This window comes from Neomonachus schauinslandi, chromosome 16 (assembly GCF_002201575.2).
Source record: "Neomonachus schauinslandi chromosome 16, ASM220157v2, whole genome shotgun sequence".
NCBI lineage: Eukaryota > Metazoa > Chordata > Mammalia > Carnivora > Phocidae > Neomonachus > Neomonachus schauinslandi.
This window is the reverse complement of record NC_058418.1, coordinates 28,660,759-28,672,557: the sequence shown is the minus strand read 5'-3', so window position 1 is coordinate 28,672,557 and position 11,799 is coordinate 28,660,759.

Sequence of the window (11,799 nt, the reverse complement as noted above, 5' to 3'; positions counted from 1 at the left end):
GGGGCAGAGGGAGAGGAAGAGAATCTTAAGCAGACTCCATGCTGAGTGTAGAGCCTGACCTGGGGCTTGATGCCATACCCTAAGGTGATGACCTGAACTGAAATCAAGAGCTGGCCACTTAACAGACTGAGCCACCCAGGCGCCCTGGTAATTTTGCTTTTTTAACATCACCTAGACCCTGACATAATCTAAAACATTGAAACAACTGTTTCATTTGCTCACAATGCTACAATCTGAACTGGGCTCCCCTGGGCAATACTTCTGGTCTTGCCTGTGGTTGTCCTATGGATACATTCAGCTAGCAGGTGGTTTTGGGGCTGGGCTTGGCAGGTACCCTGGGATGGCTGGGTCTCTTGCTGTCATTCCATGCCATCTTAGGGTCTCTCTCTTTCCTCATGAGCTCTCATGCCCTCTCTGTGTGTCCTCTCCAGGAGGGGATCTGGACTTGGGCAGGTCAGGGCTCTGGAAGTTTCCAGCCTTCTTAGAGCTGAGGCCAGAAACTGGCCTGTCCTCATCTCTGCTGCATTCTGTTGGCTGGACCAGGTTATGGACTCAGCTAAGATTCAAGGATAAGGGACTTCACAAGGGTGTGGACATAGGGAATTGTGATTCACTGGGGGGTCACCAATTTGATATGATCAGGGACTTCAGGGGAAACTAACTAGTTAGGGGATCAAAGATCCCAACAGATGTACATCCCTTTTATGGGATGTGTGACATTTTGTGTGAAAAGGTGATTATAGGGGACGCTTGGGTGGTTCAGTTGGTTAAGCATCTACCTTCAGCTCAGGTCATGATCCCGGGGTCCTGGGATCGAGTCCTACATTGGGCTTCTTTCTCAGTGGGGAGCCTGCTTCTCCCTCTGCTTACCACCTCACCCCTGCTTGTGCTCTCTCTCTTTTTCTCCCTGACAAATAAAGTCTTCTTAAAAAAGAAAAGGTGAAAAAAAATAAAAAGAAAAAAGAAAAGGTGATTGTAGTTTTTTTTTTTTTTTTGAAGCAGGTAAAACTTTATTTGTTCCAGGTACAGAACTCTTAAAAATAAATGATAAAAAAAAAAAAGAACAGATTGTAGTTTTTAATAATGATTGCAGATCACTAATTTACATCATGGAATTATAAGAGGATTTAGAGAGATCATCCAAAACTTCCTTCCCCTTCATTTGACCAATGAAAGATCTAAAAATCTGAGAGGTTAATAGTCAAAAGAATTACAGCATTCCCCTACTCATAGTCCCAGAATCAGCACCCAATACCTTTTTTTTTTTTTTTGAGAGAGAGTGAGCATGAGAGGTGAGGGAGGGGCAGAGGGAGAAGCAGAGAGAGAGAATCTTAAGCAGGCTCCACACTCAGTACGGAGCCCCACACAAGGCGCCATCTCACCCTCCTGAGATCATGACCTGAGCTGAAATCAAGAGTTGGATGCTTAACTGACAGCCACCCAGGTGTCCCAGCACCCAATTCTTTATTCCCCTCCTTATCCTTTCCTGTTCTCCACTGAGTTCCCATCTGTAGGCTCCACCCTTCCTGGCTTAATGAACATGTATTGAGTACCTGCTATGTTCCAGGAACTATTCGAGAAGGTCATCATTTCAGGGATGTAGTAATTCTAGCCTAACATACATGGTGTGCTGGAGCTGGCTTGAACCATCACGTGAGACCTGCTTGTGTGCATCTTCAATTCCACAATTCAGTAACAGCATGTTGGTAGCTTGAAATCAGCCGTGCTGGGAGTATTTGCAGCACAAAAATTCAGAAACAGTCCAATTCAGGACTTTTTTTTTCCTCTCCGAAGAGTTGGTTGTTAAATATTTACCAGCATACCCTGGATTTAGTCTTAAATCACATTGTCTTTCAGGCTAAGAGGGGTTTCGTTCTCGCAGCCCATGCTGACCTACAGGTCTCTGACTTTTCATTCATTTACACTTAATCAGTAAATAATATTTGATCAACTACCATGCAATAGGCTCTGTATCAAAAGGCCTTGGCTTCTACTCTTTACCAGATAATTGTCTGCAGGCAGGAAAGGGCCTGGTGTTGCTAGATTCACTTTTTTAAGAGATGCTGGTAATCCCGATTTTTGTGTAGAATTGGTCAACTTTTAAACGTGAGCAAGAAATTCAAAAAATTTAAACCTAGTGTCTGGGCCAAATGAAACATGTCTTTAGGTTATATTTGTTATGAGGGCCACCAGTCTGTAACCTCTATTCTAATCCTTACAAAAGTGTGTGACATTGAGGCTCGAGCCTCTCCACCCCTCCACCCCCACTTGTCTTGATGGAGTTAAACCACCTGGAAATCCAGGGACACGCAGAGCACTCCACCCTCTTCCCTGTGTTTAAAATAGCATCCTTTGCCTACAGGTCTTGTGTGGCCGCCCACTAATAGCCACTTCTTCAGCTGGACATTTCACTCTCTACTCAGCTATGTTGGCCTTTTTTTAGCCCATGCTGCCATCTGCCACAGGGCCTTTGTACTTGCTGTCTTCTCCTCCTGGAACACTGAACTCTCACCTCATTGACTCAACACAGACTATTTCTCAGGGAGTCTCTGTTCTCCTAGATGAGATCAAGTATGTCTAATTTATCTACCATTATGACCAGAGTTTGCTCTTTTGTAGCATTGTGGTGGTCACAAGAATGTACTTCTTAGATCTCTTACGGAGGGGAGTCTAATTGACTGACAGCCCCAGCTGCTTTTCCTTGAATCAACCACCACCCCTCTGCTGGGGCCACACTTCGCACAGGCCGCTCCCAGCCCATCACGGAGCATAGCCGGAACTCTAAGGCAGGTCTATTCTTCAGAACGTGAGACTCTTCTGATGGATAACTTTGGCCTAGCCGAGACTCCCTTGGAACTACCCTGTGGTGCAAGACTACCCATCTCTCACTTCCCCAGACCTGCTTCACCATCTAATGGCTCTCCCAGTCTTCTCCAGCCCCCTCCCTATTCTCACTCACAAATAAATCTGCATATTAGTCCTGTCCTAGCATCTGCTTCTTGGAGGACCTGAACTGGCAAAAGCATCTATTACGGAGATAAATTTAGATTTATAAATACAATTATTTGATGCTTGCTTGCCTCTCAGACTCAACTATGAAAGTAGGGATTAGTTCGGAGATATGTTTGTCTTTGGCTGACCGTTAAATCTCAGCCCCTTCCACAGGGCCTCGCACACAGTGGGGACTCAGTAAACGCTGATTTGACAAACGAATGAAACCACTGAAAATACAGTGAGTTATGAAAATGGAAGGTATGGTTAAATGTAATGTATGCTTGTCCTAACTATAGGCTGTACTACTTGCAACATGGAAACTGGAATTGGGGAGCATCCCCTGGAAAATGAGGTAAATAAACGGTAAGACCGATTCAGCTAGTCCAAGTAGTTCATGTGGTGGTTTTTCTTTTTTAAAGATTTTATTTAGGGTGCCTGGGTGGCTCAGTCGTTAAGCATCTGCCTTCAGCTCAGGTCATGATCCCAGGGTCCTGGGATAGAGCCCTGCATCGGGCTCCCTGCTCTACAGGAAGCCTGCTTCTCCTTCTCCCATTCCCCCTGCTTGTGTTCCCTCTCTCGCGGTCTCTCTCTGTCAAATAAATTAATAAATAAATAAATAAAATAGAGATTTTATTTATCTGAGTGAGAGAGAGAGCATGAGCAGGGGCAGAGGGAGAGGGAGAAGCAGACTCCCCACTGAGCAGGGAGCCCTACGCTAGGGGCTCGATCCCAGGACCCTGAGATCATGACCTGAGCTGAAGGCAGATGCTTAACAGATTGAGCCACCCAGGCATCCCAGGTGGTGATTTAAGAACCTAGAATTGGATCACATTTCAATGCGCTTCTAGAAGGAACCTCTGGTTTCTCTCCAAGCCGTGAGTTTGGTAATGGAGAACACACCAAGAGAGTCCATTCCAAATACTGTATGAGATGGACAACCTCAGAGGCAGCACACAACTGAAAGTAGTTGACAAAGGAGTTTTCAGAGCTGACTAGCTTGAGATCTACAATGACCTGGCTTAGCATCTTTGGCAAATCACTTTCCCTCTCCAGATTTGGACGTTCCCATCTGCAGCATGAGCGGGGTGGCCTTGGGATTCTGAAGCACTTCTAAGCTTGGGCAACACTGGATTCTAAGGGGAGTGGACAGAGGTCAGAGGAGAAGTTCTTTTTTCCTTACTGTATTCCCAGTATCTACCAAAGTGCCTGGTACTTGAGAGGCTCTCAATAAATCTTGCTTGAATGAATTAATGAAAACATGAATGGAGGACCACCTCCTCTCTCCTCTGGGTACACAACGTTTCGGGGCCCCAGTCTGTGCTAGCAGGGAAGGCAGGAAGCAGCTGTTTACCTTTGAGGGAGCGGCTGGGTGATGCGCCTGTGCAAACAGCCATTTACCCAGGTGTCAAGAGGAGGGACGGAGAGAGAACACACATTTACTCCTTTCCTCACCATAATGATCCAGAAATCCCGGCCTGCCCCTCTGCATTTTTCCAGGCACTGCTGGAGTCATGATTCCCACTTGTACCTCAAGTCACCCCCTCACCAGTGACTCTTCAGGGCCAATACCAGCATCCAAAGTTAATCTTACTATTAGATGTGGTTTTCTGCTTGCTGTATGTATCCTTCCACTGGAATGGAAACACCTTGAGAGTAGATTATTTGTCTTGTTCATTGCCTGATCTCCGTAGCTGGAGGAGAGTCTTGGATTTGGTGGGCCTGCTCAGTAACTAGATGTCGACTGACTGATAGGTAGGGTGTGCTCCAAGCCTGGTCTGATGAAATCACCAGCCTGAAATTCCCACCACTAATGTCACCTCTTTGGGTATGTCAGCATTCTTGACTCAATCATGCCATAATCATTCTAATGGATTTTGTCTTACCTCCTATGCTTATTTACTTAGTATATTTCTCTCATTCATCTCTCCTCTGTAATTTAAATACATTTAAACTATACATTGTATGTCATGACTATAAATAGAAACCAATATCACTTCCTATAATTAGAGAGTAACCGTAAATATGAATACAATGATCATAAGCCTTGTGCCAAGGGGATGGCAAATGAAACTCTATTTCAACATATTGTTTCCTTTGTGAAACTGGGCATTTTATTGTGTACATTTACAAATGTTATTTTGATACAGGGTCCATGGTCTTCATCAAACCTCCTAAGGAGCTTGTAGCATCTTCCTTGAGACCCGTGGAGAAGAGATACCAATATACAGTTTGCCAATGGTCCAAGGTTGAGGTCTTTTATCATTAAAAAGGGAAATCCAGTCTCGTAAGATAGTGTGAAAGACATGTTAGCATGGAGCTGAGACCCTCCATGACATGATCAGAAGGACTAAAAGAGGACAGAAAGGGAAAGGACTTTTTAGTGTCTGTGTGCTATATTAAGTCACCCTGGTTTCCTTGGGTTAAGGTAGGGTCTTCAGAAATCTCAATTAAATTGCACAAAAATTATTCAGGTTTAAATTTAATTGCACATAAATTATTTAGGGTTTAATTGCAAACCCACCACTTTGGATTAATTTATCAGTTCATACCACTAAATATTCATTGCATGACTATTACTGACAAAGCTCTTGTGCAATAAAGTCATGTACTAAATATCTTTTGAATAATGGGGAAGAATGGCTATGTAATCATGATATCAATATATATATGATAAAATTTAATATCTATCATGATAGGTGAATCCCAAGATGCTATGAGAATACTGAGGCAGTAATTCAATATGGAAAGCATTCCTGGGGCAGTAATCTTTGAGCCAAATCCTAAAGGATAGGCCCACTTTTTATTATTCAAAATTGCCTGTTCATGAGAATGCTCTATAGGACTTGTTAAAATCCAGATTCCTGGGCTCCATTTCAGACCAGCTAGACCAGAATCTCCAGTAGAAGGACCCAGAAATCTTAAAAAAAAAAAAGTGCCCCAAGTGATTCTTAGACAAATTTGGAAGCCAGTGCACTACCTAAGTCCATGGCTTTCAACTTTGTCTGTGCATTGGTAGCCTGTCACTATACAGAAACTGGGTTATCTAATCAGATTCTCTGATGAAAATGGCCTGACCATTTTAAGTTGCTCCCAAGATAACTTTTGTGCTCATTGTATCTTGAGAATCACTGAGCTAGATTGGAGGGATAGAGGTTAGGGTGTGGATAATGAATATTCCAGGCAAAGGGAAAAGCATAAATAAATTCTACGTGATGTAGTATTAGGGAATCTACAAGTACCAGAGCACAAAGAAGGATCACGGAAGGAGGAGCCTGAATGTCATGGCTGTGAACCTGGAATTTCTCTTACAATTCAGTGCTTCTCACTGATACGTGTGTATATGGTTGGAGAAGCACCCATCAGAATCGCCTTTAAAACTTGATGGGATGAAGTACTAGAAGTGGAAGTCTATGAACTGGGAAGAGCACCAGGAGAAATTTTTTTCTGGTAACTCCTCTAGCTTTAGAGTGAATTTAAAAAATTATTGAAAGGGGTGCCTTGCTGGCTCAGTTGGTAGAGCAAGCAACTCTCCGATCTCAGGGTCGTTAGTTCAAACCCCATGTTTGGTATAGATCTTACTTAAAAATAAATAAATAAATAAATAAATAAATAAATAAATAAATAAATAAATAAATAAAACAATAAAAGGGGCACCTGGCTGGCTCAGTCAGTAGAGCATGTGTCTCTTGATCTCAGGGTTATGAGTTTGAGCCCCATGTTGGGTGTAGAAATTACTTAGAAAATCTTAAAGAAATAAATAAAAATAAAAAATTATTGAAGTATAGCATACTCACAGAAAAATGCACAAATATAAGCATAAAGCTTGATGACTAACACAAAGTCAAATACCCAACCACCAGCTGGGTGAAGAAATAGAACACTACCATCAACCCAGATGCCCCACTTGTTTTTCCTACTGGTCACTGCCCTTGCTTTGTCCCCAAAGGGAACAACTATCCTCATATCTAGCATCATGAATTAGTTTTCTCTGTTTTTTGAACTTAATATAAATGGAATCATACAGTATACACTTCTTTGGGTCTGGATTTTTCCATTTCATGTTATGTTTGTGAAACTCATCTGTGATGTTGCAAGTAGAAGTAGTTTATATTTTCCTTTTTGTATAGTATTTCATTTTATGAATATACAATACTTTGTCTATTCTTTTGTTTCCAAACGTTGGCAATTACAAATAATGCTACTATGGACATTCTTGGATGTAATTTTTGGTGTATGTTTGTACTCATTTATGTTGGGAATATACCTCTGAGTGGTCTTCCTGGATCATAGGATATGTGCATGGCCAATTCTATATGAACTATCAGTGAGTTTTTAAAGTGGCTTTTACCAGTTGATAATTCTACCAGCAGTATGAGAATTGCAGTTGCTCCTTAGCCTCACCTCACTGGGTATTAACAGTCTTTCTCATTTCCGCTATTCTCTTGAATATGCAGTGATAAGTACTTGTAGCTTCACTGTGCATTTCCCCAGTGACTAATAAGGTTCCACATTGCTCCACGTGTTTATTGGCCATTTGGATACCCTCTTTGTGAAGTACCTGTTTAAATCTTTTCCCACTTTCCTATTATTTTTCTTATCTATTTGTAGGAATTTACATATAATCTGGATATGACTCTTAGTTTTAGTATTTAATTCATTCATCACTCTGTGATTTGCTTTTCAACTCTCTTAAGGATGTCTTCTAATGCAGATCAATTTCTTTATTTTCATGAAGTCCAGAGTACCAATCTTTTCTTTTATAGTGTTTATAATGTCATGTTAAGAAAGACTATCCCAAAAGCGTTAAGACATTTGCCAAATTATATTCTGAAAACTCTATTATTTTACCTTTAAATGCACATCTACAATCCACTTTGGATAGGATGAGGAATAATCGAAGATTCTTTTTTTTCTTCGTATGATTTTTTTTTCAGCGGGGAGGGGCAGAGGGCGAGGGAGAGAGAGAATCTTAAGCAGGCTCCTTACCCAGCAGGGCTTGATCTTACAACCCTGAGATCATGACCTGAGTCAGAATCAAAAGTCGAACACTTAACTGATTCAGCCACCCAGACGCCCTTTTCATATGAATTTTAAGGGTTCAGAACCATTTTCTGAAAGACCATTCTTTTGCACTGCTCTACACAGTGTAATCTTTTTCATAAAATTCATGTCCAAAGGTGTGTGGGTCTCCTTTAATCTATTCTTGCATCAATACCACACTATATTCATTATTATAGCTTTATAATAAGGCTTATTCCAGATAGTATAGCTTCTTCAACTTGTTCTTTTTCAAGATGGTCTTGCTATTCTTGGATGTCCTCATTTTAATAAAAATTTTGAATCAACTTGTGAGTTTCTTCAAAAAAAATTTCTGCTGAGGTTTTGATTGGTATTGCATTTGTTCTGCACAGAAATTTGGGGAGAGTAGATGTCTTTGCAATATTGTACCATTGTTTTTAGAGTTTCTTTTTAAAATTTTAGGTTGGTGGTTATTTTCTTTCTCCACTTTGAATATATTATTCCATTGTATAATGAGTTCCATCATTTCATTTAAAAGTCATTTGCAATTCTAATTGTTATGTCTTTAAAGAAAGAATGTTTCCTTTCAGGATTTTTTTGTTTTACTATAATGTGCTAAGTATTCTTTCTTTTTTTTTTTTTTTAAGATTTTTTTTATTTATTTTGTTGAGAGAGAGCATGAGCAGGGGTTGGGGCAAAGGGGGTGGGGCAGAGGGAGAGGGAGAGAGAATCTCAGGCAGACTCTGTGATGAGCATGGAGCCTGATGCGGGGCTCAATCTCACAATCCTGAGATCATGACCTAAGCCAAAACCAAGAGTCTGATGTTTAACCGACTGAGCCACCCAGGCACACCAGTGTTATTCCTTTATATTTATCTTGTTTGAGATTCAAAGTCCGTCTTGGATCTGTGGATTGAAGCCTTTGTTTTGGAAATTTTTCAGCCATTGTTTTTTCATGTATTTTTTCTGCCCCATTTGCTTTCTCCTCTTCTTCTTTTTTTTTTTTTTTAAGATTTTATTTATTTATTTGACAGAGAGAGACACAGCGAGAGAGGGAACACAAGCAGGGGGAGTGGGAGAGGGAGAAGCAGGCTTCCCGTGGAGCAGGGAGCCCGATGCGGGGCTTGATCCCAGGACCCTGAGATCATGACCTGAGCCAAAGGCAGACGCTTAACGACTGAGCCACCCAGGCGCCCCTCTCCTTTTCTTTTGAGAGTCCAATTACATATCTTTCTAGAAAAACCATATCCATATGACCACGAGGCTGAACTGCATTCATCCTTTTTCCCTTCTCTCTTTGCTTTAGCTCACATATTTTCTTTTCTTTTTCTTTTAAGACTTTTATTTTTAAGTAAATTCTACACCCAATGTGGGGTTCGAACCCACAACCCCAAGATCAAGAGTGTCACGCTCCACTGACTGAACCAGCCAGGCCCCCACTTTAGCTCAGCTGTTTTCTTCTAAATATCTCCCCGTTCTCTGTGGCTAATCTACTGTCAAAATGATTTGATTTGATCTACTGTCAAAATTAATGATTTATTAATATCAATGATTTTTCAGTGATAGAATTTCCATTTCATTTTTTATAGTTTTCGGTTTTCTGTTGAAATTCCCCATATTGCAAGACTATTTTTTAATGTATTAATCATGGATATTTTAAAATCCAAGTCTAATAAGCTCAATACCTGGACACCCTTTAAATGTGCCTCTTTCAATGATTTTTTCAATCATGTAGTTTTGTTTCCTAAAGTGACTGCTAGTTTAGAATTAGGTGCCAGGTATCATAAGTTGACCTTTGAGCAAAGTAGAGGTTAGGAGCACCAGCCCCATGCAGTTAAGACACCATGTATAACATTTGACTCCCCCAAAACGTAAGTGCTAACAGCCTACTACTGGCCAGGGGCCTTAATGATAACATAAAGGCAATTAACACGTATTTTTATGTTATATGTATTCTATATTGTATTCTTATAATAAAATAAGCTAGAGAAAAGAAAATGTTATTAAGAAAATCCTAAGGAAGAGAAAATACATTTACATTGTACTGTATTTATTAAAAAAAAATCCACAGATAAGTGGACCCACACAGTTCAAACCTGTGTTGTACATATATAAGACAATTAAGATCATTTGAGGCTCTGGGTAACTTTATTCTCTTACAAAGAAGACTTGCTTTTATTTCTGGCAATCAGGGTAGAGGCAAATCACCTAATCCTATCAGAGATTGAGTTTATTCAAAACTGGACTTCACTCTTTGTGAGGGTTGGTTTATTTCTGGTTCACAGCCACTTCTAGAGTACGGCCTTCGTGGATGCCAACGGAAATCCTGGCATGCGTATCATGGCCTCTTTACTGGGTTCTGAATTCCCATTTTCCCCCTTAGTCTGGTAAGACTGCCAGAAGCATTGCTCAGCTTCTCTGTCCTCAGCTACTGCTTGTGAACCAGATAAAGGCCTTGAGGGGAAAAGCAGGATGAATGCTGAGCTCACGGTTTTGTACTTGCCTTTTCTCAAGAATCTTAGCCCCTCAAATCCTTGTGGGCTTAGTAGCTCTCTGATGCCTCAAACCTAATCAAATACTTTGGTTTTTCTAGTTGTCTTTGGCTGATGAAATGACATATGGCAAATAAGTCTACCATCATAGGCTCTAGGATATATAGTTACATGAGAAAAGAGAGTTAAGAAGAATATGGGTGTGATCCTATATTCATTAAAATAAAATATTGATAAATTATTAGAATATGCATAGAAATATAATCTGAGAAAGGAGTAGTCACCTAACTATTTACATGGGTTACATATCATGCAATATTTCATTTTCTTTTCTTTTTTTAAGATTTTATGTATTTATTTGACAAAAAGAAAGAGAGAGCAGAAGCAGGGGGAAAGGCAGAGGGAGAGGGAGAAGCAGGCTCTCTGCTGAGCAGGGAGCCCCATGCAGGGCTTGATCCCAGGACCCTGGGATCATGACCTGAGCCAAAGGCAGATGCTTAACCAAGTGAGCCACCCAGGTGCCCAATATTTAATTTTCTACACAACATATTTTTATAATGTTTGGACTTCAGTTTTCAATAAGGATATATTCATATATAAGAGGAAAGTAATAAGGTCATTTCAAAAAATTAAAGAAATAGAAGTGGCATAATAGATACAGCAGCTGGAAAGTGAGCTTGTCTTTATTTTTGTTCCCTAATTTGGGAAAGCTGAGCTTACAGAATATCTAGCTATAGAGAGAGAGAGATCATGGTTAAACTCACACTGTATTTTACAGTAGTTTCCCCTTGTTAAGCTACATTATGAAGGGGTTTCTTAGTTCAAGGATTTTCCAGGTTGATGAGTTACCTGTGGGAACCTGAAATTACTTACTGGGTCTTGTTATCTACTTGATCTGCAAATAAAAGGGAAACCAAAATTATAGGAACCCTCCAATTAGGAAAACATTTACTTAACCAAACTAACTTTAGCATACAACTAATTAAAAAGGATTTTCTTCTTGGGAAGAGAAGACACAGGTTTATAGACTGCTACAATTTATAAAAGGGCTCAATTTGAAAACTCCATACCATTGTTTTGCAGGTGAACACTGAACTCCAAATTTGGAAGTTAATACTAATCTGAGCTAACTTTCATCCTATTCATTCTACCTGAGTTTCTAGTCTTTCATGATCATTTTGAGTCTGAATTTTGTCTCCAACTATATTAAGGAATGTTTCCATCATTTTGTCAATTGAAAATTCAGTTGGCATGTCTTCGATGTCCTAATCTAAGTTATTTATTAAAATGTTGG